This window comes from Hyla sarda, unplaced genomic scaffold, assembly GCF_029499605.1.
Source record: "Hyla sarda isolate aHylSar1 unplaced genomic scaffold, aHylSar1.hap1 scaffold_629, whole genome shotgun sequence".
In the NCBI taxonomy this organism is placed as follows: domain Eukaryota; kingdom Metazoa; phylum Chordata; class Amphibia; order Anura; family Hylidae; genus Hyla; species Hyla sarda.
This window is the reverse complement of record NW_026610644.1, coordinates 1-27,477: the sequence shown is the minus strand read 5'-3', so window position 1 is coordinate 27,477 and position 27,477 is coordinate 1. Positions and strand designations below refer to the sequence as shown.

Genomic DNA, 27,477 nt, shown 5'->3' with positions numbered 1-27,477 from the left:
AGCAGAAGTCCTGTGCCTGGACGCTCCAACAGGGGCCAGACACAAGCAGAAGCAGAAGCAGCAGAAGCAGCAGCAGCAGCACCACCTTTTGTTTTTTGGCTGCAGCAGCAGCAAGGCCCACAGGGCTGGCTAGCTGGCTAGCCAGCAAGCAGGTAGCAATGAAAGTAGGAATCTTTCTTTTTAACCCTGTAAGGGGGTGGTGCACTGTACCCGAAGATACTGCCATATCGGGTCAATGCATAGGGCGACGGAAGCAAGCTTCGAAATCGGCCCCCGTTCTCAAAAATCCATTTAATATATGGTCCCCAGATAGGGGACGTATCAGATATTAAACTGATAAGAACAGATACTACACTTGATCTTAGCCAAAAGGCCGAGAAGCGATAACCGTGAAAGGGGCGGGCCCAACAAGGTCCCCTTCATGGGCACTATCACTGCTTGCTGTCAGGGAGGCTGCCAGACAATTTTCCATGCACACTCTGGGCTGGGGGGCAGTCAACCACCAGTACACACAGCAGAACCTAAACCCATACCATTATTGCTAAGCAGCAAGACAGGGGCCCATTGCACTCCCACGGGGCCTTTTTAAATGCAATCCATAACCCGGATTTGCCAGGAACCCTTCTTACTCCTCCTACTTGCATGTGACACTGGGCTTAGGATCTGCATAGGAAACACACACACAAGCACACACCTACCTTTGTTGCCTGCAGATGCCTCCTTGGCTGTCCCCAAACGGTATCAAACCAACACCCACGGGAAGCTGTAAGCATAGAGGACATGCCTGCACCCCATTGGACTTACCTGTGTGGGTTAAATCCGGGTTATTTGACAACCTATGGCGGTGATGGTTCTGCTCAGGCAGAGCAGTGCTGATGCTCCTCATAAAGCTGTCGCTGCTGTGAAGGTTCTAGGTGACATCACAAATCCCTTTGGTTACATACACAACAAAGCTGGGTTGTTGTTGTTTACACTCTGCAAGGCCTGTGGAAGTGAGTGACATCATAGCACTGTAGTTCTGAGGGTTCAAGATGGATGCAACAATCTCCTGTTGCTTCTATGAAGGCCGTAATAGACGACATCACCAAACAGCTCCATAGTCACATACACAGCAAAGGAGAGATGTTGTTTACACCTAGTGATGTCAGTGGTATTGAGTGACATCACAGCACAGTGCTAAGGCTCCTGGGCCTGGACACAGCAGCGGCTGCAATATCTCAACGGAGAATACGTTTATATCTATGTGTGTGTGTGCGCATATATATATATATATATATATATAGATATATATATATATATATATATATATTTCTCCGCCGAAATCACTTTTAAACCCATTTCCACCTTTTTTTCCCTTCTCTTCCTCTTACTTTTTTTTCACGTTTTTTTACGTTTTTCTCCTTTTCGCCTCTTTTCTGGGCGTATTATTCTTCTTTTTCTTCTTTTTTTTCGTCTAATGCATACCCCATCAGTGCAGCAATGCTTATTCAATACCGCCAGCAGATGGAGACACTGGGGGATAATTTTCTAAGGATTTATACTGATTTTTCCTGTCTGAATTTGTCGCACAGAAAGTTGCAGGCCAAATATGTGTGACATTTCTGCGACTTTAGCTTCTAGAGCATTTTTACAACATTATACATAGGTGCTGAATACATAAAAAGCGACTGTTCAGCGACAGACAAGTCGCATCGGCTGAAAGTAGGCCAGAATGTCAGTCCATGTTGGAGCAGGTTTAGATACAGTCTAAAGCATAGATCTCAAAGTCTGTGCACAGAATTTAGCAAGGGCCTCGCACCTTCTGATGCATCAGGTAGGTGCACAATAGCATAGCCTAACCCTCTGTACTTTGGTCTATATTGATGCGGGACATAGACAGCCAGCTGATGACCAATCCATTAGTGCAATGGATGGCTGGAAGCATTTGTCTTTGCCTTTGCAATACCACAGAAGCAATGCATGGTCAATGTACAGCAATGACACACCTGTGTGAACAGCCAGGAGACCGCCCCCCCCCCCCCCCCCATGTTATGTTACATAGTTACATAGTTAGTACGGTCGAAAAAAGACATATGTCCATCACGTTCAACCAGGGAATTAAGGGGTAGGGGTGTGGCGCGATATTGGGGAAGGGATGAGATTTTATATTTCTTCATAAGCATTAATCTTATTTTGTCAATTAGGAACATTCAGCACCCACCCGCTATCAAGGCAGCTGCCTATCATGTCATGCCCTACCTGCACAGGTGTGCTGGCTACTCAAATGATCCAATTAAGGAGGCCATTTAGTCAGCAGCAGCAGAAGTCCTGTGCCTGGACGCTCCAACAGGGGCCAGACACAAGCAGAAGCAGAAGCAGCAGAAGCAGCAGCAGCACCACCTTTTGTTTTTTGGCTGCAGCAGCAGCAAGGCCCACAGGGCTGGCTAGCTGGCTAGCCAGCAAGCAGGTAGCAATGAAAGTAGGAATCTTTCTTTTTAACCCTGTAAGGGGGTGGTGCACTGTACCCGAAGATACTGCCATATCGGGTCAATGCATAGGGCGACGGAAGCAAGCTTCGAAATCGGCCCCCGTTCTCAAAAATCCATTTAATATATGGTCCCCAGATAGGGGACGTATCAGATATTAAACTGATAAGAACAGATACTACACTTGATCTTAGCCAAAAGGCCGAGAAGCGATAACCGTGAAAGGGGCGGGCCCAACAAGGTCCCCTTCATGGGCACTATCACTGCTTGCTGTCAGGGAGGCTGCCAGACAATTTTCCATGCACACTCTGGGCTGGGGGGCAGTCAACCACCAGTACACACAGCAGAACCTAAACCCATACCATTATTGCTAAGCAGCAAGACAGGGGCCCATTGCACTCCCACGGGGCCTTTTTAAATGCAATCCATAACCCGGATTTGCCAGGAACCCTTCTTACTCCTCCTACTTGCATGTGACACTGGGCTTAGGATCTGCATAGGAAACACACACACAAGCACACACCTACCTTTGTTGCCTGCAGATGCCTTCTTGGCTGTCCCCAAACGGTATCAAACCAACACCCACGGGAAGCTGTAAGCATAGAGGACATGCCTGCACCCCATTGGACTTACCTGTGTGGGTTAAATCCGGGTTATTTGACAACCTATGGCGGTGATGGTTCTGCTCAGGCAGAGCAGTGCTGATGCTCCTCATAAAGCTGTCGCTGCTGTGAAGGTTCTAGGTGACATCACAAATCCCTTTGGTTACATACACAACAAAGCTGGGTTGTTGTTGTTTACACTCTGCAAGGCCTGTGGAAGTGAGTGACATCATAGCACTGTAGTTCTGAGGGTTCAAGATGGATGCAACAATCTCCTGTTGCTTCTATGAAGGCCGTAATAGACGACATCACCAAACAGCTCCATAGTCACATACACAGCAAAGGAGAGATGTTGTTTACACCTAGTGATGTCAGTGGTATTGAGTGACATCACAGCACAGTGCTAAGGCTCCTGGGCCTGGACACAGCAGCGGCTGCAATATCTCAACGGAGAATACGTTTATATCTATGTGTGTGTGTGCGCATATATATATATATATATATATATATATATATATATATATATTTCTCCACCGAAATCACTTTTAAACCCATTTCCACCTTTTTTTCCCTTCTCTTCCTCTTACTTTTTTTTCACGTTTTTTTACGTTTTTCTCCTTTTCGCCTCTTTTCTGGGCGTATTATTCTTCTTTTTCTTCTTTTTTTTCGTCTAATGCATACCCCATCAGTGCAGCAATGCTTATTCAATACCGCCAGCAGATGGAGACACTGGGGGATAATTTTCTAAGGATTTATACTGATTTTTCCTGTCTGAATTTGTCGCACAGAAAGTTGCAGGCCAAATATGTGTGACATTTCTGCGACTTTAGCTTCTAGAGCATTTTTACAACATTATACATAGGTGCTGAATACATAAAAAGCGACTGTTCAGCGACAGACAAGTCGCATCGGCTGAAAGTAGGCCAGAATGTCAGTCCATGTTGGAGCAGGTTTAGATACAGTCTAAAGCATAGATCTCAAAGTCTGTGCACAGAATTTAGCAAGGGCCTCGCACCTTCTGATGCATCAGGTAGGTGCACAATAGCATAGCCTAACCCTCTGTACTTTGGTCTATATTGATGCGGGACATAGACAGCCAGCTGATGACCAATCCATTAGTGCAATGGATGGCTGGAAGCATTTGTCTTTGCCTTTGCAATACCACAGAAGCAATGCATGGTCAATGTACAGCAATGACACACCTGTGTGAACAGCCAGGAGACCCCCCCCCCCATGTTATGTTACATAGTTACATAGTTAGTACGGTCGAAAAAAGACATATGTCCATCAAGTTCAACCAGGGAATTAAGGGGTAGGGGTGTGGCGCGATATTGGGGAAGGGATGAGATTTTATATTTCTTCATAAGCATTAATCTTATTTTGTCAATTAGGAACATTCAGCACCCACCCGCTATCAAGGCAGCTGCCTATCATGTCATGCCCTACCTGCACAGGTGTGCTGCCTACTCAAATGATCCAATTAAGGAGGCCATTTAGTCAGCAGCAGCAGAAGTCCTGTGCCTGGACGCTCCAACAGGGGCCAGACACAAGCAGAAGCAGAAGCAGCAGAAGCAGCAGCAGCACCACCTTTTGTTTTTTGGCTGCAGCAGCAGCAAGGCCCACAGGGCTGGCTAGCTGGCTAGCCAGCAAGCAGGTAGCAATGAAAGTAGGAATCTTTCTTTTTAACCCTGTAAGGGGGTGGTGCACTGTACCCGAAGATACTGCCATATCGGGTCAATGCATAGGGCGACGGAAGCAAGCTTCGAAATCGGCCCCCGTTCTCAAAAATCCATTTAATATATGGTCCCCAGATAGGGGACGTATCAGATATTAAACTGATAAGAACAGATACTACACTTGATCTTAGCCAAAAGGCCGAGAAGCGATAACCGTGAAAGGGGCGGGCCCAACAAGGTCCCCTTCATGGGCACTATCACTGCTTGCTGTCAGGGAGGCTGCCAGACAATTTTCCATGCACACTCTGGGCTGGGGGGCAGTCAACCACCAGTACACACAGCAGAACCTAAACCCATACCATTATTGCTAAGCAGCAAGACAGGGGCCCATTGCACTCCCACGGGGCCTTTTTAAATGCAATCCATAACCCGGATTTGCCAGGAACCCTTCTTACTCCTCCTACTTGCATGTGACACTGGGCTTAGGATCTGCATAGGAAACACACACACAAGCACACACCTACCTTTGTTGCCTGCAGATGCCTCCTTGGCTGTCCCCAAACGGTATCAAACCAACACCCACGGGAAGCTGTAAGCATAGAGGACATGCCTGCACCCCATTGGACTTACCTGTGTGGGTTAAATCCGGGTTATTTGACAACCTATGGCGGTGATGGTTCTGCTCAGGCAGAGCAGTGCTGATGCTCCTCATAAAGCTGTCGCTGCTGTGAAGGTTCTAGGTGACATCACAAATCCCTTTGGTTACATACACAACAAAGCTGGGTTGTTGTTGTTTACACTCTGCAAGGCCTGTGGAAGTGAGTGACATCATAGCACTGTAGTTCTGAGGGTTCAAGATGGATGCAACAATCTCCTGTTGCTTCTATGAAGGCCGTAATAGACGACATCACCAAACAGCTCCATAGTCACATACACAGCAAAGGAGAGATGTTGTTTACACCTAGTGATGTCAGTGGTATTGAGTGACATCACAGCACAGTGCTAAGGCTCCTGGGCCTGGACACAGCAGCGGCTGCAATATCTCAACGGAGAATACGTTTATATCTATGTGTGTGTGTGCGCATATATATATATATATATATATATATATATATATATATATATATTTCTCCGCCGAAATCACTTTTAAACCCATTTCCACCTTTTTTTCCCTTCTCTTCCTCTTACTTTTTTTTCACGTTTTTTTACGTTTTTCTCCTTTTCGCCTCTTTTCTGGGCGTATTATTCTTCTTTTTCTTCTTTTTTTTCGTCTAATGCATACCCCATCAGTGCAGCAATGCTTATTCAATACCGCCAGCAGATGGAGACACTGGGGGATAATTTTCTAAGGATTTATACTGATTTTTCCTGTCTGAATTTGTCGCACAGAAAGTTGCAGGCCAAATATGTGTGACATTTCTGCGACTTTAGCTTCTAGAGCATTTTTACAACATTATACATAGGTGCTGAATACATAAAAAGCGACTGTTCAGCGACAGACAAGTCGCATCGGCTGAAAGTAGGCCAGAATGTCAGTCCATGTTGGAGCAGGTTTAGATACAGTCTAAAGCATAGATCTCAAAGTCTGTGCACAGAATTTAGCAAGGGCCTCGCACCTTCTGATGCATCAGGTAGGTGCACAATAGCATAGCCTAACCCTCTGTACTTTGGTCTATATTGATGCGGGACATAGACAGCCAGCTGATGACCAATCCATTAGTGCAATGGATGGCTGGAAGCATTTGTCTTTGCCTTTGCAATACCACAGAAGCAATGCATGGTCAATGTACAGCAATGACACACCTGTGTGAACAGCCAGGAGACCCCCCCCCCCCCCCCCATGTTATGTTACATAGTTACATAGTTAGTACGGTCGAAAAAAGACATATGTCCATCACGTTCAACCAGGGAATTAAGGGGTAGGGGTGTGGCGCGATATTGGGGAAGGGATGAGATTTTATATTTCTTCATAAGCATTAATCTTATTTTGTCAATTAGGAACATTCAGCACCCACCCGCTATCAAGGCAGCTGCCTATCATGTCATGCCCTACCTGCACAGGTGTGCTGGCTACTCAAATGATCCAATTAAGGAGGCCATTTAGTCAGCAGCAGCAGAAGTCCTGTGCCTGGACGCTCCAACAGGGGCCAGACACAAGCAGAAGCAGAAGCAGCAGAAGCAGCAGCAGCACCACCTTTTGTTTTTTGGCTGCAGCAGCAGCAAGGCCCACAGGGCTGGCTAGCTGGCTAGCCAGCAAGCAGGTAGCAATGAAAGTAGGAATCTTTCTTTTTAACCCTGTAAGGGGGTGGTGCACTGTACCCGAAGATACTGCCATATCGGGTCAATGCATAGGGCGACGGAAGCAAGCTTCGAAATCGGCCCCCGTTCTCAAAAATCCATTTAATATATGGTCCCCAGATAGGGGACGTATCAGATATTAAACTGATAAGAACAGATACTACACTTGATCTTAGCCAAAAGGCCGAGAAGCGATAACCGTGAAAGGGGCGGGCCCAACAAGGTCCCCTTCATGGGCACTATCACTGCTTGCTGTCAGGGAGGCTGCCAGACAATTTTCCATGCACACTCTGGGCTGGGGGGCAGTCAACCACCAGTACACACAGCAGAACCTAAACCCATACCATTATTGCTAAGCAGCAAGACAGGGGCCCATTGCACTCCCACGGGGCCTTTTTAAATGCAATCCATAACCCGGATTTGCCAGGAACCCTTCTTACTCCTCCTACTTGCATGTGACACTGGGCTTAGGATCTGCATAGGAAACACACACACAAGCACACACCTACCTTTGTTGCCTGCAGATGCCTCCTTGGCTGTCCCCAAACGGTATCAAACCAACACCCACGGGAAGCTGTAAGCATAGAGGACATGCCTGCACCCCATTGGACTTACCTGTGTGGGTTAAATCCGGGTTATTTGACAACCTATGGTGGTGATGGTTCTGCTCAGGCAGAGCAGTGCTGATGCTCCTCATAAAGCTGTCGCTGCTGTGAAGGTTCTAGGTGACATCACAAATCCCTTTGGTTACATACACAACAAAGCTGGGTTGTTGTTGTTTACACTCTGCAAGGCCTGTGGAAGTGAGTGACATCATAGCACTGTAGTTCTGAGGGTTCAAGATGGATGCAACAATCTCCTGTTGCTTCTATGAAGGCCGTAATAGACGACATCACCAAACAGCTCCATAGTCACATACACAGCAAAGGAGAGATGTTGTTTACACCTAGTGATGTCAGTGGTATTGAGTGACATCACAGCACAGTGCTAAGGCTCCTGGGCCTGGACACAGCAGCGGCTGCAATATCTCAACGGAGAATACGTTTATATCTATGTGTGTGTGTGCGCATATATATATATATATATATATATATATATATATATATATATATTTCTCCGCCGAAATCACTTTTAAACCCATTTCCACCTTTTTTTCCCTTCTCTTCCTCTTACTTTTTTTTCACGTTTTTTTACGTTTTTCTCCTTTTCGCCTCTTTTCTGGGCGTATTATTCTTCTTTTTCTTCTTTTTTTTCGTCTAATGCATACCCCATCAGTGCAGCAATGCTTATTCAATACCGCCAGCAGATGGAGACACTGGGGGATAATTTTCTAAGGATTTATACTGATTTTTCCTGTCTGAATTTGTCGCACAGAAAGTTGCAGGCCAAATATGTGTGACATTTCTGCGACTTTAGCTTCTAGAGCATTTTTACAACATTATACATAGGTGCTGAATACATAAAAAGCGACTGTTCAGCGACAGACAAGTCGCATCGGCTGAAAGTAGGCCAGAATGTCAGTCCATGTTGGAGCAGGTTTAGATACAGTCTAAAGCATAGATCTCAAAGTCTGTGCACAGAATTTAGCAAGGGCCTCGCACCTTCTGATGCATCAGGTAGGTGCACAATAGCATAGCCTAACCCTCTGTACTTTGGTCTATATTGATGCGGGACATAGACAGCCAGCTGATGACCAATCCATTAGTGCAATGGATGGCTGGAAGCATTTGTCTTTGCCTTTGCAATACCACAGAAGCAATGCATGGTCAATGTACAGCAATGACACACCTGTGTGAACAGCCAGGAGACCCCCCCCCCCCCCCCCCATGTTATGTTACATAGTTACATAGTTAGTACGGTCGAAAAAAGACATATGTCCATCACGTTCAACCAGGGAATTAAGGGGTAGGGGTGTGGCGCGATATTGGGGATGGGATGAGATTTTATATTTCTTCATAAGCATTAATCTTATTTTGTCAATTAGGAACATTCAGCACCCACCCGCTATCAAGGCAGCTGCCTATCATGTCATGCCCTACCTGCACAGGTGTGCTGGCTACTCAAATGATCCAATTAAGGAGGCCATTTAGTCAGCAGCAGCAGAAGTCCTGTGCCTGGACGCTCCAACAGGGGCCAGACACAAGCAGAAGCAGAAGCAGCAGAAGCAGCAGCAGCACCACCTTTTGTTTTTTGGCTGCAGCAGCAGCAAGGCCCACAGGGCTGGCTAGCTGGCTAGCCAGCAAGCAGGTAGCAATGAAAGTAGGAATCTTTCTTTTTAACCCTGTAAGGGGGTGGTGCACTGTACCCGAAGATACTGCCATATCGGGTCAATGCATAGGGCGACGGAAGCAAGCTTCGAAATCGGCCCCCGTTCTCAAAAATCCATTTAATATATGGTCCCCAGATAGGGGACGTATCAGATATTAAACTGATAAGAACAGATACTACACTTGATCTTAGCCAAAAGGCCGAGAAGCGATAACCGTGAAAGGGGCGGGCCCAACAAGGTCCCCTTCATGGGCACTATCACTGCTTGCTGTCAGGGAGGCTGCCAGACAATTTTCCATGCACACTCTGGGCTGGGGGGCAGTCAACCACCAGTACACACAGCAGAACCTAAACCCATACCATTATTGCTAAGCAGCAAGACAGGGGCCCATTGCACTCCCACGGGGCCTTTTTAAATGCAATCCATAACCCGGATTTGCCAGGAACCCTTCTTACTCCTCCTACTTGCATGTGACACTGGGCTTAGGATCTGCATAGGAAACACACACACAAGCACACACCTACCTTTGTTGCCTGCAGATGCCTCCTTGGCTGTCCCCAAACGGTATCAAACCAACACCCACGGGAAGCTGTAAGCATAGAGGACATGCCTGCACCCCATTGGACTTACCTGTGTGGGTTAAATCCGGGTTATTTGACAACCTATGGCGGTGATGGTTCTGCTCAGGCAGAGCAGTGCTGATGCTCCTCATAAAGCTGTCGCTGCTGTGAAGGTTCTAGGTGACATCACAAATCCCTTTGGTTACATACACAACAAAGCTGGGTTGTTGTTGTTTACACTCTGCAAGGCCTGTGGAAGTGAGTGACATCATAGCACTGTAGTTCTGAGGGTTCAAGATGGATGCAACAATCTCCTGTTGCTTCTATGAAGGCCGTAATAGACGACATCACCAAACAGCTCCATAGTCACATACACAGCAAAGGAGAGATGTTGTTTACACCTAGTGATGTCAGTGGTATTGAGTGACATCACAGCACAGTGCTAAGGCTCCTGGGCCTGGACACAGCAGCGGCTGCAATATCTCAACGGAGAATACGTTTATATCTATGTGTGTGTGTGCGCATATATATATATATATATATATATATATATATATATATATATATATTTCTCCGCCGAAATCACTTTTAAACCCATTTCCACCTTTTTTTCCCTTCTCTTCCTCTTACTTTTTTTTCACGTTTTTTTACGTTTTTCTCCTTTTCGCCTCTTTTCTGGGCGTATTATTCTTCTTTTTCTTCTTTTTTTTCGTCTAATGCATACCCCATCAGTGCAGCAATGCTTATTCAATACCGCCAGCAGATGGAGACACTGGGGGATAATTTTCTAAGGATTTATACTGATTTTTCCTGTCTGAATTTGTCGCACAGAAAGTTGCAGGCCAAATATGTGTGACATTTCTGCGACTTTAGCTTCTAGAGCATTTTTACAACATTATACATAGGTGCTGAATACATAAAAAGCGACTGTTCAGCGACAGACAAGTCGCATCGGCTGAAAGTAGGCCAGAATGTCAGTCCATGTTGGAGCAGGTTTAGATACAGTCTAAAGCATAGATCTCAAAGTCTGTGCACAGAATTTAGCAAGGGCCTCGCACCTTCTGATGCATCAGGTAGGTGCACAATAGCATAGCCTAACCCTCTGTACTTTGGTCTATATTGATGCGGGACATAGACAGCCAGCTGATGACCAATCCATTAGTGCAATGGATGGCTGGAAGCATTTGTCTTTGCCTTTGCAATACCACAGAAGCAATGCATGGTCAATGTACAGCAATGACACACCTGTGTGAACAGCCAGGAGACCCCCCCCCCCCCCCCCCATGTTATGTTACATAGTTACATAGTTAGTACGGTCGAAAAAAGACATATGTCCATCACGTTCAACCAGGGAATTAAGGGGTAGGGGTGTGGCGCGATATTGGGGAAGGGATGAGATTTTATATTTCTTCATAAGCATTAATCTTATTTTGTCAATTAGGAACATTCAGCACCCACCCGCTATCAAGGCAGCTGCCTATCATGTCATGCCCTACCTGCACAGGTGTGCTGGCTACTCAAATGATCCAATTAAGGAGGCCATTTAGTCAGCAGCAGCAGAAGTCCTGTGCCTGGACGCTCCAACAGGGGCCAGACACAAGCAGAAGCAGAAGCAGCAGAAGCAGCAGCAGCACCACCTTTTGTTTTTTGGCTGCAGCAGCAGCAAGGCCCACAGGGCTGGCTAGTTGGCTAGCCAGTAGTGTTGAGCGGCATAGGCCATATTCGAATTCGCGAATATTCGCGAATATATGGACGAATATTCGTCATATATTCGCGAATATTCGCATATTCGGTGTATGTTCGTTTTATTTTCGCATATGCGAATATTCGTGGATGCGAAAATTACCATATGTGAATATTAGCATATGCAAAATTAGCACATACGAAATTCGCATATGCGAAAATTAGCATACGCTAATATTCGCATATGCGAAACTTATCGTATGCTAATTTTCGCATATGCGAATTTTCGCACACCAGTCTGACACAGTAGTATTACAGCCTTCTTTACACCACACAAGCTGGAAGCAGAGAGGGGTGATCACTGTGATGTGTACTGTGAAGAAAAAAAAAAAAAAAAAAAAACGAATATTCGTAATTACGAATATATAGCGCTATATTCGCGAAATTCGCGAATTCGCGAATATGCGATATTCGCGAATAATATTCGAATTGCGAATATTCGCGAGCAACACTACTAGCCAGCAAGCAGGTAGCAATGAAAGTAGGAATCTTTCTTTTTAACCCTGTAAGGGGGTGGTGCACTGTACCCGAAGATACTGCCATATCGGGTCAATGCATAGGGCGACGGAAGCAAGCTTCGAAATCGGCCCCCGTTCTCAAAAATCCATTTAATATATGGTCCCCAGATAGGGGACGTATCAGATATTAAACTGATAAGAACAGATACTACACTTGATCTTAGCCAAAAGGCCGAGAAGCGATAACCGTGAAAGGGGCGGGCCCAACAAGGTCCCCTTCATGGGCACTATCACTGCTTGCTGTCAGGGAGGCTGCCAGACAATTTTCCATGCACACTCTGGGCTGGGGGGCAGTCAACCACCAGTACACACAGCAGAACCTAAACCCATACCATTATTGCTAAGCAGCAAGACAGGGGCCCATTGCACTCCCACGGGGCCTTTTTAAATGCAATCCATAACCCGGATTTGCCAGGAACCCTTCTTACTCCTCCTACTTGCATGTGACACTGGGCTTAGGATCTGCATAGGAAACACACACACAAGCACACACCTACCTTTGTTGCCTGCAGATGCCTCCTTGGCTGTCCCCAAACGGTATCAAACCAACACCCACGGGAAGCTGTAAGCATAGAGGACAAGCCTGCACCCCATTGGACTTACCTGTGTGGGTTAAATCCGGGTTATTTGACAACCTATGGCGGTGATGGTTCTGCTCAGGCAGAGCAGTGCTGATGCTCCTCATAAAGCTGTCGCTGCTGTGAAGGTTCTAGGTGACATCACAAATCCCTTTGGTTACATACACAACAAAGCTGGGTTGTTGTTGTTTACACTCTGCAAGGCCTGTGGAAGTGAGTGACATCATAGCACTGTAGTTCTGAGGGTTCAAGATGGATGCAACAATCTCCTGTTGCTTCTATGAAGGCCGTAATAGACGACATCACCAAACAGCTCCATAGTCACATACACAGCAAAGGAGAGATGTTGTTTACACCTAGTGATGTCAGTGGTATTGAGTGATATCACAGCACAGTGCTAAGGCTCCTGGGCCTGGACACAGCAGCGGCTGCAATATCTCAACGGAGAATACGTTTATATCTATGTGTGTGTGTGCGCATATATATATATATATATATATATATATATATATATATATATATATATTTCTCCGCCGAAATCACTTTTAAACCCATTTCCACCTTTTTTTCCCTTCTCTTCCTCTTACTTTTTTTTCACGTTTTTTTACGTTTTTCTCCTTTTCGCCTCTTTTCTGGGCGTATTATTCTTCTTTTTCTTCTTTTTTTTCGTCTAATGCATACCCCATCAGTGCAGCAATGCTTATTCAATACCGCCAGCAGATGGAGACACTGGGGGATAATTTTCTAAGGATTTATACTGATTTTTCCTGTCTGAATTTGTCGCACAGAAAGTTGCAGGCCAAATATGTGTGACATTTCTGCGACTTTAGCTTCTAGAGCATTTTTACAACATTATACATAGGTGCTGAATACATAAAAAGCGACTGTTCAGCGACAGACAAGTCGCATCGGCTGAAAGTAGGCCAGAATGTCAGTCCATGTTGGAGCAGGTTTAGATACAGTCTAAAGCATAGATCTCAAAGTCTGTGCACAGAATTTAGCAAGGGCCTCGCACCTTCTGATGCATCAGGTAGGTGCACAATAGCATAGCCTAACCCTCTGTACTTTGGTCTATATTGATGCGGGACATAGACAGCCAGCTGATGACCAATCCATTAGTGCAATGGATGGCTGGAAGCATTTGTCTTTGCCTTTGCAATACCACAGAAGCAATGCATGGTCAATGTACAGCAATGACACACCTGTGTGAACAGCCAGGAGACCCCCCCCCCCCCCCCCCCATGTTATGTTACATAGTTACATAGTTAGTACGGTCGAAAAAAGACATATGTCCATCACGTTCAACCAGGGAATTAAGGGGTAGGGGTGTGGCGCGATATTGGGGAAGGGATGAGATTTTATATTTCTTCATAAGCATTAATCTTATTTTGTCAATTAGGAACATTCAGCACCCACCCGCTATCAAGGCAGCTGCCTATCATGTCATGCCCTACCTGCACAGGTGTGCTGGCTACTCAAATGATCCAATTAAGGAGGCCATTTAGTCAGCAGCAGCAGAAGTCCTGTGCCTGGACGCTCCAACAGGGGCCAGACACAAGCAGAAGCAGAAGCAGCAGAAGCAGCAGCAGCACCACCTTTTGTTTTTTGGCTGCAGCAGCAGCAAGGCCCACAGGGCTGGCTAGCTGGCTAGCCAGCAAGCAGGTAGCAATGAAAGTAGGAATCTTTCTTTTTAACCCTGTAAGGGGGTGGTGCACTGTACCCGAAGATACTGCCATATCGGGTCAATGCATAGGGCGACGGAAGCAAGCTTCGAAATCGGCCCCCGTTCTCAAAAATCCATTTAATATATGGTCCCCAGATAGGGGACGTATCAGATATTAAACTGATAAGAACAGATACTACACTTGATCTTAGCCAAAAGGCCGAGAAGCGATAACCGTGAAAGGGGCGGGCCCAACAAGGTCCCCTTCATGGGCACTATCACTGCTTGCTGTCAGGGAGGCTGCCAGACAATTTTCCATGCACACTCTGGGCTGGGGGGCAGTCAACCACCAGTACACACAGCAGAACCTAAACCCATACCATTATTGCTAAGCAGCAAGACAGGGGCCCATTGCACTCCCACGGGGCCTTTTTAAATGCAATCCATAACCCGGATTTGCCAGGAACCCTTCTTACTCCTCCTACTTGCATGTGACACTGGGCTTAGGATCTGCATAGGAAACACACACACAAGCACACACCTACCTTTGTTGCCTGCAGATGCCTCCTTGGCTGTCCCCAAACGGTATCAAACCAACACCCACGGGAAGCTGTAAGCATAGAGGACATGACTGCACCCCATTGGACTTACCTGTGTGGGTTAAATCCGGGTTATTTGACAACCTATGGCGGTGATGGTTCTGCTCAGGCAGAGCAGTGCTGATGCTCCTCATAAAGCTGTCGCTGCTGTGAAGGTTCTAGGTGACATCACAAATCCCTTTGGTTACATACACAACAAAGCTGGGTTGTTGTTGTTTACACTCTGCAAGGCCTGTGGAAGTGAGTGACATCATAGCACTGTAGTTCTGAGGGTTCAAGATGGATGCAACAATCTCCTGTTGCTTCTATGAAGGCCGTAATAGACGACATCACCAAACAGCTCCATAGTCACATACACAGCAAAGGAGAGATGTTGTTTACACCTAGTGATGTCAGTGGTATTGAGTGACATCACAGCACAGTGCTAAGGCTCCTGGGCCTGGACACAGCAGCGGCTGCAATATCTCAACGGAGAATACGTTTATATCTATGTGTGTGTGTGCGCATATATATATATATATATATATATATATATATATATATATATATATTTCTCCGCCGAAATCACTTTTAAACCCATTTCCACCTTTTTTTCCCTTCTCTTCCTCTTACTTTTTTTTCACGTTTTTTTACGTTTTTCTCCTTTTCGCCTCTTTTCTGGGCGTATTATTCTTCTTTTTCTTCTTTTTTTTCGTCTAATGCATACCCCATCAGTGCAGCAATGCTTATTCAATACCGCCAGCAGATGGAGACACTGGGGGATAATTTTCTAAGGATTTATACTGATTTTTCCTGTCTGAATTTGTCGCACAGAAAGTTGCAGGCCAAATATGTGTGACATTTCTGCGACTTTAGCTTCTAGAGCATTTTTACAACATTATACATAGGTGCTGAATACATAAAAAGCGACTGTTCAGCGACAGACAAGTCGCATCGGCTGAAAGTAGGCCAGAATGTCAGTCCATGTTGGAGCAGGTTTAGATACAGTCTAAAGCATAGATCTCAAAGTCTGTGCACAGAATTTAGCAAGGGCCTCGCACCTTCTGATGCATCAGGTAGGTGCACAATAGCATAGCCTAACCCTCTGTACTTTGGTCTATATTGATGCGGGACATAGACAGCCAGCTGATGACCAATCCATTAGTGCAATGGATGGCTGGAAGCATTTGTCTTTGCCTTTGCAATACCACAGAAGCAATGCATGGTCAATGTACAGCAATGACACACCTGTGTGAACAGCCAGGAGACCCCCCCCCCCCCCCCATGTTATGTTACATAGTTACATAGTTAGTACGGTCGAAAAAAGACATATGTCCATCACGTTCAACCAGGGAATTAAGGGGTAGGGGTGTGGCGCGATATTGGGGAAGGGATGAGATTTTATATTTCTTCATAAGCATTAATCTTATTTTGTCAATTAGGAACATTCAGCACCCACCCGCTATCAAGGCAGCTGCCTATCATGTCATGCCCTACCTGCACAGGTGTGCTGGCTACTCAAATGATCCAATTAAGGAGGCCATTTAGTCAGCAGCAGCAGAAGTCCTGTGCCTGGACGCTCCAACAGGGGCCAGACACAAGCAGAAGCAGAAGCAGCAGAAGCAGCAGCAGCACCACCTTTTGTTTTTTGGCTGCAGCAGCAGCAGCAAGGCCCACAGGGCTGGCTAGCTGGCTAGCCAGCAAGCAGGTAGCAATGAAAGTAGGAATCTTTCTTTTTAACCCTGTAAGGGGGTGGTGCACTGTACCCGAAGATACTGCCATATCAAGTCAATGCATAGGGCGACGGAAGCAAGCTTCGAAATCGGCCCCCGTTCTCAAAAATCCATTTAATATATGGTCCCCAGATAGGGGACGTATCAGATATTAAACTGATAAGAACAGATACTACACTTGATCTTAGCCAAAAGGCCGAGAAGCGATAACCGTGAAAGGGGCGGGCCCAACAAGGTCCCCTTCATGGGCACTATCACTGCTTGCTGTCAGGGAGGCTGCCAGACAATTTTCCATGCACACTCTGGGCTGGGGGGCAGTCAACCACCAGTACACACAGCAGAACCTAAACCCATACCATTATTGCTAAGCAGCAAGACAGGGGCCCATTGCACTCCCACGGGGCCTTTTTAAATGCAATCCATAACCCGGATTTGCCAGGAACCCTTCTTACTCCTCCTACTTGCATGTGACACTGGGCTTAGGATCTGCATAGGAAACACACACACAAGCACACACCTACCTTTGTTGCCTGCAGATGCCTCCTTGGCTGTCCCCAAACGGTATCAAACCAACACCCACGGGAAGCTGTAAGCATAGAGGACATGCCTGCACCCCATTGGACTTACCTGTGTGGGTTAAATCCGGGTTATTTGACAACCTATGGCGGTGATGGTTCTGCTCAGGCAGAGCAGTGCTGATGCTCCTCATAAAGCTGTCGCTGCTGTGAAGGTTCTAGGTGACATCACAAATCCCTTTGGTTACATACACAACAAAGCTGGGTTGTTGTTGTTTACACTCTGCAAGGCCTGTGGAAGTGAGTGACATCATAGCACTGTAGTTCTGAGGGTTCAAGATGGATGCAACAATCTCCTGTTGCTTCTATGAAGGCCATAATAGACGACATCACCAAACAGCTCCATAGTCACATACACAGCAAAGGAGAGATGTTGTTTACACCTAGTGATGTCAGTGGTATTGAGTGACATCACAGCACAGTGCTAAGGCTCCTGGGCCTGGACACAGCAGCGGCTGCAATATCTCAACGGAGAATACGTTTATATCTATGTGTGTGTGTGCGCATATATATATATATATATATATATATATATATATATATATATATATTTCTCCGCCGAAATCACTTTTAAACCCATTTCCACCTTTTTTTCCCTTCTCTTCCTCTTACTTTTTTTTCACGTTTTTTTACGTTTTTCTCCTTTTCGCCTCTTTTCTGGGCGTATTATTCTTATTTTTCTTCTTTTTTTTCGTCTAATGCATACCCCATCAGTGCAGCAATGCTTATTCAATACCGCCAGCAGATGGAGACACTGGGGGATAATTTTCTAAGGATTTATACTGATTTTTCCTGTCTGAATTTGTCGCACAGAAAGTTGCAGGCCAAATATGTGTGACATTTCTGCGACTTTAGCTTCTAGAGCATTTTTACAACATTATACATAGGTGCTGAATACATAAAAAGCGACTGTTCAGCGACAGACAAGTCGCATCGGCTGAAAGTAGGCCAGAATGTCAGTCCATGTTGGAGCAGGTTTAGATACAGTCTAAAGCATAGATCTCAAAGTCTGTGCACAGAATTTAGCAAGGGCCTCGCACCTTCTGATGCATCAGGTAGGTGCACAATAGCATAGCCTAACCCTCTGTACTTTGGTCTATATTGATGCGGGACATAGACAGCCAGCTGATGACCAATCCATTAGTGCAATGGATGGCTGGAAGCATTTGTCTTTGCCTTTGCAATACCACAGAAGCAATGCATGGTCAATGTACAGCAATGACACACCTGTGTGAACAGCCAGGAGACCCCCCCCCCCCCCCATGTTATGTTACATAGTTACATAGTTAGTACGGTCGAAAAAAGACATATGTCCATCACGTTCAACCAGGGAATTAAGGGGTAGGGGTGTGGCGCGATATTGGGGAAGGGATGAGATTTTATATTTCTTCATAAGCATTAATCTTATTTTGTCAATTAGGAACATTCAGCACCCACCCGCTATCAAGGCAGCTGCCTATCATGTCATGCCCTACCTGCACAGGTGTGCTGGCTACTCAAATGATCCAATTAAGGAGGCCATTTAGTCAGCAGCATCAGAAGTCCTGTGCCTGGACGCTCCAACAGGGGCCAGACACAAGCAGAAGCAGAAGCAGCAGAAGCAGCAGCAGCACCACCTTTTGTTTTTTGGCTGCAGCAGCAGCAAGGCCCACAGGGCTGGCTAGCTGGCTAGCCAGCAAGCAGGTAGCAATGAAAGTAGGAATCTTTCTTTTTAACCCTGTAAGGGGGTGGTGCACTGTACCCGAAGATACTGCCATATCGGGTCAATGCATAGGGCGACGGAAGCAAGCTTCGAAATCGGCCCCCGTTCTCAAAAATCCATTTAATATATGGTCCCCAGATAGGGGACGTATCAGATATTAAACTGATAAGAACAGATACTACACTTGATCTTAGCCAAAAGGCCGAGAAGCGATAACCGTGAAAGGGGCGGGCCCAACAAGGTCCCCTTCATGGGCACTATCACTGCTTGCTGTCAGGGAGGCTGCCAGACAATTTTCCATGCACACTCTGGGCTGGGGGGCAGTCAACCACCAGTACACACAGCAGAACCTAAACCCATACCATTATTGCTAAGCAGCAAGACAGGGGCCCATTGCACTCCCACGGGGCCTTTTTAAATGCAATCCATAACCCGGATTTGCCAGGAACCCTTCTTACTCCTCCTACTTGCATGTGACACTGGGCTTAGGATCTGCATAGGAAACACACACACAAGCACACACCTACCTTTGTTGCCTGCAGATGCCTCCTTGGCTGTCCCCAAACGGTATCAAACCAACACCCACGGGAAGCTGTAAGCATAGAGGACATGCCTGCACCCCATTGGACTTACCTGTGTGGGTTAAATCCGGGTTATTTGACAACCTATGGCGGTGATGGTTCTGCTCAGGCAGAGCAGTGCTGATGCTCCTCATAAAGCTGTCGCTGCTGTGAAGGTTCTAGGTGACATCACAAATCCCTTTGGTTACATACACAACAAAGCTGGGTTGTTGTTGTTTACACTCTGCAAGGCCTGTGGAAGTGAGTGACATCATAGCACTGTAGTTCTGAGGGTTCAAGATGGATGCAACAATCTCCTGTTGCTTCTATGAAGGCCGTAATAGACGACATCACCAAACAGCTCCATAGTCACATACACAGCAAAGGAGAGATGTTGTTTACACCTAGTGATGTCAGTGGTATTGAGTGACATCACAGCACAGTGCTAAGGCTCCTGGGCCTGGACACAGCAGCGGCTGCAATATCTCAACGGAGAATACGTTTATATCTATGTGTGTGTGTGCGCATATATATATATATATATATATATATATATATATATATATATATATTTCTCCGCCGAAATCACTTTTAAACCCATTTCCACCTTTTTTTCCCTTCTCTTCCTCTTACTTTTTTTTCACGTTTTTTTACGTTTTTCTCCTTTTCGCCTCTTTTCTGGGCGTATTATTCTTCTTTTTCTTCTTTTTTTTCGTCTAATGCATACCCCATCAGTGCAGCAATGCTTATTCAATACCGCCAGCAGATGGAGACACTGGGGGATAATTTTCTAAGGATTTATACTGATTTTTCCTGTCTGAATTTGTCGCACAGAAAGTTGCAGGCCAAATATGTGTGACATTTCTGCGACTTTAGCTTCTAGAGCATTTTTACAACATTATACATAGGTGCTGAATACATAAAAAGCGACTGTTCAGCGACAGACAAGTCGCATCGGCTGAAAGTAGGCCAGAATGTCAGTCCATGTTGGAGCAGGTTTAGATACAGTCTAAAGCATAGATCTCAAAGTCTGTGCACAGAATTTAGCAAGGGCCTCGCACCTTCTGATGCATCAGGTAGGTGCACAATAGCATAGCCTAACCCTCTGTACTTTGGTCTATATTGATGCGGGACATAGACAGCCAGCTGATGACCAATCCATTAGTGCAATGGATGGCTGGAAGCATTTGTCTTTGCCTTTGCAATACCACAGAAGCAATGCATGGTCAATGTACAGCAATGACACACCTGTGTGAACAGCCAGGAGACCCCCCCCCATGTTATGTTACATAGTTACATAGTTAGTACGGTCGAAAAAAGACATATGTCCATCACGTTCAACCAGGGAATTAAGGGGTAGGGGTGTGGCGCGATATTGGGGAAGGGATGAGATTTTATATTTCTTCATAAGCATTAATCTTATTTTGTCAATTAGGAACATTCAGCACCCACCCGCTATCAAGGCAGCTGCCTATCATGTCATGCCCTACCTGCACAGGTGTGCTGGCTACTCAAATGATCCAATTAAGGAGGCCATTTAGTCAGCAGCAGCAGAAGTCCTGTGCCTGGACGCTCCAACAGGGGCCAGACACAAGCAGAAGCAGAAGCAGCAGAAGCAGCAGCAGCACCACCTTTTGTTTTTTGGCTGCAGCAGCAGCAAGGCCCACAGGGCTGGCTAGCTGGCTAGCCAGCAAGCAGGTAGCAATGAAAGTAGGAATCTTTCTTTTTAACCCTGTAAGGGGGTGGTGCACTGTACCCGAAGATACTGCCATATCGGGTCAATGCATAGGGCGACGGAAGCAAGCTTCGAAATCGGCCCCCGTTCTCAAAAATCCATTTAATATATGGTCCCCAGATAGGGGACGTATCAGATATTAAACTGATAAGAACAGATACTACACTTGATCTTAGCCAAAAGGCCGAGAAGCGATAACCGTGAAAGGGGCGGGCCCAACAAGGTCCCCTTCATGGGCACTATCACTGCTTGCTGTCAGGGAGGCTGCCAGACAATTTTCCATGCACACTCTGGGCTGGGGGGCAGTCAACCACCAGTACACACAGCAGAACCTAAACCCATACCATTATTGCTAAGCAGCAAGACAGGGGCCCATTGCACTCCCACGGGGCCTTTTTAAATGCAATCCATAACCCGGATTTGCCAGGAACCCTTCTTACTCCTCCTACTTGCATGTGACACTGGGCTTAGGATCTGCATAGGAAACACACACACAAGCACACACCTACCTTTGTTGCCTGCAGATGCCTCCTTGGCTGTCCCCAAACGGTATCAAACCAACACCCACGGGAAGCTGTAAGCATAGAGGACATGCCTGCACCCCATTGGACTTACCTGTGTGGGTTAAATCCGGGTTATTTGACAACCTATGGCGGTGATGGTTCTGCTCAGGCAGAGCAGTGCTGATGCTCCTCATAAAGCTGTCGCTGCTGTGAAGGTTCTAGGTGACATCACAAATCCCTTTGGTTACATACACAACAAAGCTGGGTTGTTGTTGTTTACACTCTGCAAGGCCTGTGGAAGTGAGTGACATCATAGCACTGTAGTTCTGAGGGTTCAAGATGGATGCAACAATCTCCTGTTGCTTCTATGAAGGCCGTAATAGACGACATCACCAAACAGCTCCATAGTCACATACACAGCAAAGGAGAGATGTTGTTTACACCTAGTGATGTCAGTGGTATTGAGTGACATCACAGCACAGTGCTAAGGCTCCTGGGCCTGGACACAGCAGCGGCTGCAATATCTCAACGGAGAATACGTTTATATCTATGTGTGTGTGTGCGCATATATATATATATATATATATATATATATATATATATATATATTCTCCGCCGAAATCACTTTTAAACCCATTTCCACCTTTTTTTCCCTTCTCTTCCTCTTACTTTTTTTTCACGTTTTTTTACGTTTTTCTCCTTTTCGCCTCTTTTCTGGGCGTATTATTCTTCTTTTTCTTCTTTTTTTTCGTCTAATGCATACCCCATCAGTGCAGCAATGCTTATTCAATACCGCCAGCAGATGGAGACACTGGGGGATAATTTTCTAAGGATTTATACTGATTTTTCCTGTCTGAATTTGTCGCACAGAAAGTTGCAGGCCAAATATGTGTGACATTTCTGCGACTTTAGCTTCTAGAGCATTTTTACAACATTATACATAGGTGCTGAATACATAAAAAGCGACTGTTCAGCGACAGACAAGTCGCATCGGCTGAAAGTAGGCCAGAATGTCAGTCCATGTTGGAGCAGGTTTAGATACAGTCTAAAGCATAGATCTCAAAGTCTGTGCACAGAATTTAGCAAGGGCCTCGCACCTTCTGATGCATCAGGTAGGTGCACAATAGCATAGCCTAACCCTCTGTACTTTGGTCTATATTGATGCGGGACATAGACAGCCAGCTGATGACCAATCCATTAGTGCAATGGATGGCTGGAAGCATTTGTCTTTGCCTTTGCAATACCACAGAAGCAATGCATGGTCAATGTACAGCAATGACACACCTGTGTGAACAGCCAGGAGACCCCCCCCCCCATGTTATGTTACATAGTTACATAGTTAGTACGGTCGAAAAAAGACATATGTCCATCACGTTCAACCAGGGAATTAAGGGGTAGGGGTGTGGCGCGATATTGGGGAAGGGATGAGATTTTATATTTCTTCATAAGCATTAATCTTATTTTGTCAATTAGGAACATTCAGCACCCACCCGCTATCAAGGCAGCTGCCTATCATGTCATGCCCTACCTGCACAGGTGTGCTGGCTACTCAAATGATCCAATTAAGGAGGCCATTTAGTCAGCAGCAGCAGAAGTCCTGTGCCTGGACGCTCCAACAGGGGCCAGACACAAGCAGAAGCAGAAGCAGCAGAAGCAGCAGCAGCACCACCTTTTGTTTTTTGGCTGCAGCAGCAGCAAGGCCCACAGGGCTGGCTAGCTGGCTAGCCAGCAAGCAGGTAGCAATGAAAGTAGGAATCTTTCTTTTTAACCCTGTAAGGGGGTGGTGCACTGTACCCGAAGATACTGCCATATCGGGTCAATGCATAGGGCGACGGAAGCAAGCTTCGAAATCGGCCCCCGTTCTCAAAAATCCATTTAATATATGGTCCCCAGATAGGGGACGTATCAGATATTAAACTGATAAGAACAGATACTACACTTGATCTTAGCCAAAAGGCCGAGAAGCGATAACCGTGAAAGGGGCGGGCCCAACAAGGTCCCCTTCATGGGCACTATCACTGCTTGCTGTCAGGGAGGCTGCCAGACAATTTTCCATGCACACTCTGGGCTGGGGGGCAGTCAACCACCAGTACACACAGCAGAACCTAAACCCATACCATTATTGCTAAGCAGCAAGACAGGGGCCCATTGCACTCCCACGGGGCCTTTTTAAATGCAATCCATAACCCGGATTTGCCAGGAACCCTTCTTACTCCTCCTACTTGCATGTGACACTGGGCTTAGGATCTGCATAGGAAACACACACACAAGCACACACCTACCTTTGTTGCCTGCAGATGCCTCCTTGGCTGTCCCCAAACGGTATCAAACCAACACCCACGGGAAGCTGTAAGCATAGAGGACATGCCTGCACCCCATTGGACTTACCTGTGTGGGTTAAATCCGGGTTATTTGACAACCTATGGCGGTGATGGTTCTGCTCAGGCAGAGCAGTGCTGATGCTCCTCATAAAGCTGTCGCTGCTGTGAAGGTTCTAGGTGACATCACAAATCCCTTTGGTTACATACACAACAAAGCTGGGTTGTTGTTGTTTACACTCTGCAAGGCCTGTGGAAGTGAGTGACATCATAGCACTGTAGTTCTGAGGGTTCAAGATGGATGCAACAATCTCCTGTTGCTTCTATGAAGGCCGTAATAGACGACATCACCAAACAGCTCCATAGTCACATACACAGCAAAGGAGAGATGTTGTTTACACCTAGTGATGTCAGTGGTATTGAGTGACATCACAGCACAGTGCTAAGGCTCCTGGGCCTGGACACAGCAGCGGCTGCAATATCTCAACGGAGAATACGTTTATATCTATGTGTGTGTGCGCGCATATATATATATATATATATATATATATATATATATATATATATATATTTCTCCGCCGAAATCACTTTTAAACCCATTTCCACCTTTTTTTCCCTTCTCTTCCTCTTACTTTTTTTTCACGTTTTTTTACGTTTTTCTCCTTTTCGCCTCTTTTCTGGGCGTATTATTCTTCTTTTTCTTCTTTTTTTTCGTCTAATGCATACCCCATCAGTGCAGCAATGCTTATTCAATACCGCCAGCAGATGGAGACACTGGGGGATAATTTTCTAAGGATTTATACTGATTTTTCCTGTCTGAATTTGTCGCACAGAAAGTTGCAGGCCAAATATGTGTGACATTTCTGCGACTTTAGCTTCTAGAGCATTTTTACAACATTATACATAGGTGCTGAATACATAAAAAGCGACTGTTCAGCGACAGACAAGTCGCATCGGCTGAAAGTAGGCCAGAATGTCAGTCCATGTTGGAGCAGGTTTAGATACAGTCTAAAGCATAGATCTCAAAGTCTGTGCACAGAATTTAGCAAGGGCCTCGCACCTTCTGATGCATCAGGTAGGTGCACAATAGCATAGCCTAACCCTCTGTACTTTGGTCTATATTGATGCGGGACATAGACAGCCAGCTGATGACCAATCCATTAGTGCAATGGATGGCTGGAAGCATTTGTCTTTGCCTTTGCAATACCACAGAAGCAATGCATGGTCAATGTACAGCAATGACACACCTGTGTGAACAGCCAGGAGACCCCCCCCCCCCCATGTTATGTTACATAGTTACATAGTTAGTACGGTCGAAAAAAGACATATGTCCATCACGTTCAACCAGGGAATTAAGGGGTAGGGGTGTGGCGCGATATTGGGGAAGGGATGAGATTTTATATTTCTTCATAAGCATTAATCTTATTTTGTCAATTAGGAACATTCAGCACCCACCCGCTATCAAGGCAGCTGCCTATCATGTCATGCCCTACCTGCACAGGTGTGCTGGCTACTCAAATGATCCAATTAAGGAGGCCATTTAGTCAGCAGCAGCAGAAGTCCTGTGCCTGGACGCTCCAACAGGGGCCAGACACAAGCAGAAGCAGAAGCAGCAGAAGCAGCAGCAGCACCACCTTTTGTTTTTTGGCTGCAGCAGCAGCAAGGCCCACAGGGCTGGCTAGCTGGCTAGCCAGCAAGCAGGTAGCAATGAAAGTAGGAATCTTTCTTTTTAACCCTGTAAGGGGGTGGTGCACTGTACCCGAAGATACTGCCATATCGGGTCAATGCATAGGGCGACGGAAGCAAGCTTCGAAATCGGCCCCCGTTCTCAAAAATCCATTTAATATATGGTCCCCAGATAGGGGACGTATCAGATATTAAACTGATAAGAACAGATACTACACTTGATCTTAGCCAAAAGGCCGAGAAGCGATAACCGTGAAAGGGGCGGGCCCAACAAGGTCCCCTTCATGGGCACTATCACTGCTTGCTGTCAGGGAGGCTGCCAGACAATTTTCCATGCACACTCTGGGCTGGGGGGCAGTCAACCACCAGTACACACAGCAGAACCTAAACCCATACCATTATTGCTAAGCAGCAAGACAGGGGCCCATTGCACTCCCACGGGGCCTTTTTAAATGCAATCCATAACCCGGATTTGCCAGGAACCCTTCTTACTCCTCCTACTTGCATGTGACACTGGGCTTAGGATCTGCATAGGAAACACACACACAAGCACACACCTACCTTTGTTGCCTGCAGATGCCTCCTTGGCTGTCCCCAAACGGTATCAAACCAACACCCACGGGAAGCTGTAAGCATAGAGGACATGCCTGCACCCCATTGGACTTACCTGTGTGGGTTAAATCCGGGTTATTTGACAACCTATGGCGGTGATGGTTCTGCTCAGGCAGAGCAGTGCTGATGCTCCTCATAAAGCTGTCGCTGCTGTGAAGGTTCTAGGTGACATCACAAATCCCTTTGGTTACATACACAACAAAGCTGGGTTGTTGTTGTTTACACTCTGCAAGGCCTGTGGAAGTGAGTGACATCATAGCACTGTAGTTCTGAGGGTTCAAGATGGATGCAACAATCTCCTGTTGCTTCTATGAAGGCCGTAATAGACGACATCACCAAACAGCTCCATAGTCACATACACAGCAAAGGAGAGATGTTGTTTACACCTAGTGATGTCAGTGGTATTGAGTGACATCACAGCACAGTGCTAAGGCTCCTGGGCCTGGACACAGCAGCGGCTGCAATATCTCAACGGAGAATACGTTTATATCTATGTGTGTGTGTGCGCATATATATATATATATATATATATATATATATATATATATATATATATATTTCTCCGCCGAAATCACTTTTAAACCCATTTCCACCTTTTTTTCCCTTCTCTTCCTCTTACTTTTTTTTCACGTTTTTTTACGTTTTTCTCCTTTTCGCCTCTTTTCTGGGCGTATTATTCTTCTTTTTCTTCTTTTTTTTCGTCTAATGCATACCCCATCAGTGCAGCAATGCTTATTCAATACCGCCAGCAGATGGAGACACTGGGGGATAATTTTCTAAGGATTTATACTGATTTTTCCTGTCTGAATTTGTCGCACAGAAAGTTGCAGGCCAAATATGTGTGACATTTCTGCGACTTTAGCTTCTAGAGCATTTTTACAACATTATACATAGGTGCTGAATACATAAAAAGCGACTGTTCAGCGACAGACAAGTCGCATCGGCTGAAAGTAGGCCAGAATGTCAGTCCATGTTGGAGCAGGTTTAGATACAGTCTAAAGCATAGATCTCAAAGTCTGTGCACAGAATTTAGCAAGGGCCTCGCACCTTCTGATGCATCAGGTAGGTGCACAATAGCATAGCCTAACCCTCTGTACTTTGGT

At 46.0% G+C, this 27,477-nt stretch overlaps 12 non-coding genes across 12 annotated transcripts; all 12 read right to left on the bottom strand.

The window, feature by feature from the left end:
• Window positions 1-194: 194 nt before the first annotated feature.
• LOC130341822 (U2 spliceosomal RNA) lies at window positions 195-385 on the bottom strand. The gene has a single exon (XR_008881587.1). It is a non-coding gene; the product is annotated as a U2 spliceosomal RNA (small nuclear RNA).
• Window positions 386-2,488: 2,103 nt separating this feature from the next.
• Window positions 2,489-2,679, bottom strand: LOC130341821 (U2 spliceosomal RNA). The gene has a single exon (XR_008881586.1). It is a non-coding gene; the product is annotated as a U2 spliceosomal RNA (small nuclear RNA).
• A 2,084-nt stretch (window positions 2,680-4,763) lies between these two features.
• Window positions 4,764-4,954, bottom strand: LOC130341820 (U2 spliceosomal RNA). Its single transcript, XR_008881585.1, has one exon. It is a non-coding gene; the product is annotated as a U2 spliceosomal RNA (small nuclear RNA).
• A 2,092-nt stretch (window positions 4,955-7,046) lies between these two features.
• Window positions 7,047-7,237, bottom strand: LOC130341819 (U2 spliceosomal RNA). Its single transcript, XR_008881584.1, has one exon. It is a non-coding gene; the product is annotated as a U2 spliceosomal RNA (small nuclear RNA).
• Window positions 7,238-9,330: 2,093 nt separating this feature from the next.
• Window positions 9,331-9,521, bottom strand: LOC130341818 (U2 spliceosomal RNA). Its single transcript, XR_008881583.1, has one exon. It is a non-coding gene; the product is annotated as a U2 spliceosomal RNA (small nuclear RNA).
• A 2,603-nt stretch (window positions 9,522-12,124) lies between these two features.
• Window positions 12,125-12,315, bottom strand: LOC130341807 (U2 spliceosomal RNA). Its single transcript, XR_008881577.1, has one exon. It is a non-coding gene; the product is annotated as a U2 spliceosomal RNA (small nuclear RNA).
• Window positions 12,316-14,413: 2,098 nt separating this feature from the next.
• On the bottom strand, window positions 14,414-14,604 carry LOC130341795 (U2 spliceosomal RNA). The gene has a single exon (XR_008881566.1). It is a non-coding gene; the product is annotated as a U2 spliceosomal RNA (small nuclear RNA).
• Window positions 14,605-16,700: 2,096 nt separating this feature from the next.
• Window positions 16,701-16,891, bottom strand: LOC130341802 (U2 spliceosomal RNA). The gene has a single exon (XR_008881572.1). It is a non-coding gene; the product is annotated as a U2 spliceosomal RNA (small nuclear RNA).
• Window positions 16,892-18,983: 2,092 nt separating this feature from the next.
• Window positions 18,984-19,174, bottom strand: LOC130341783 (U2 spliceosomal RNA). Its single transcript, XR_008881555.1, has one exon. It is a non-coding gene; the product is annotated as a U2 spliceosomal RNA (small nuclear RNA).
• A 2,086-nt stretch (window positions 19,175-21,260) lies between these two features.
• On the bottom strand, window positions 21,261-21,451 carry LOC130341862 (U2 spliceosomal RNA). Its single transcript, XR_008881623.1, has one exon. It is a non-coding gene; the product is annotated as a U2 spliceosomal RNA (small nuclear RNA).
• A 2,085-nt stretch (window positions 21,452-23,536) lies between these two features.
• On the bottom strand, window positions 23,537-23,727 carry LOC130341850 (U2 spliceosomal RNA). Its single transcript, XR_008881612.1, has one exon. It is a non-coding gene; the product is annotated as a U2 spliceosomal RNA (small nuclear RNA).
• A 2,092-nt stretch (window positions 23,728-25,819) lies between these two features.
• LOC130341838 (U2 spliceosomal RNA) lies at window positions 25,820-26,010 on the bottom strand. Its single transcript, XR_008881601.1, has one exon. It is a non-coding gene; the product is annotated as a U2 spliceosomal RNA (small nuclear RNA).
• Window positions 26,011-27,477: the final 1,467 nt, after the last annotated feature.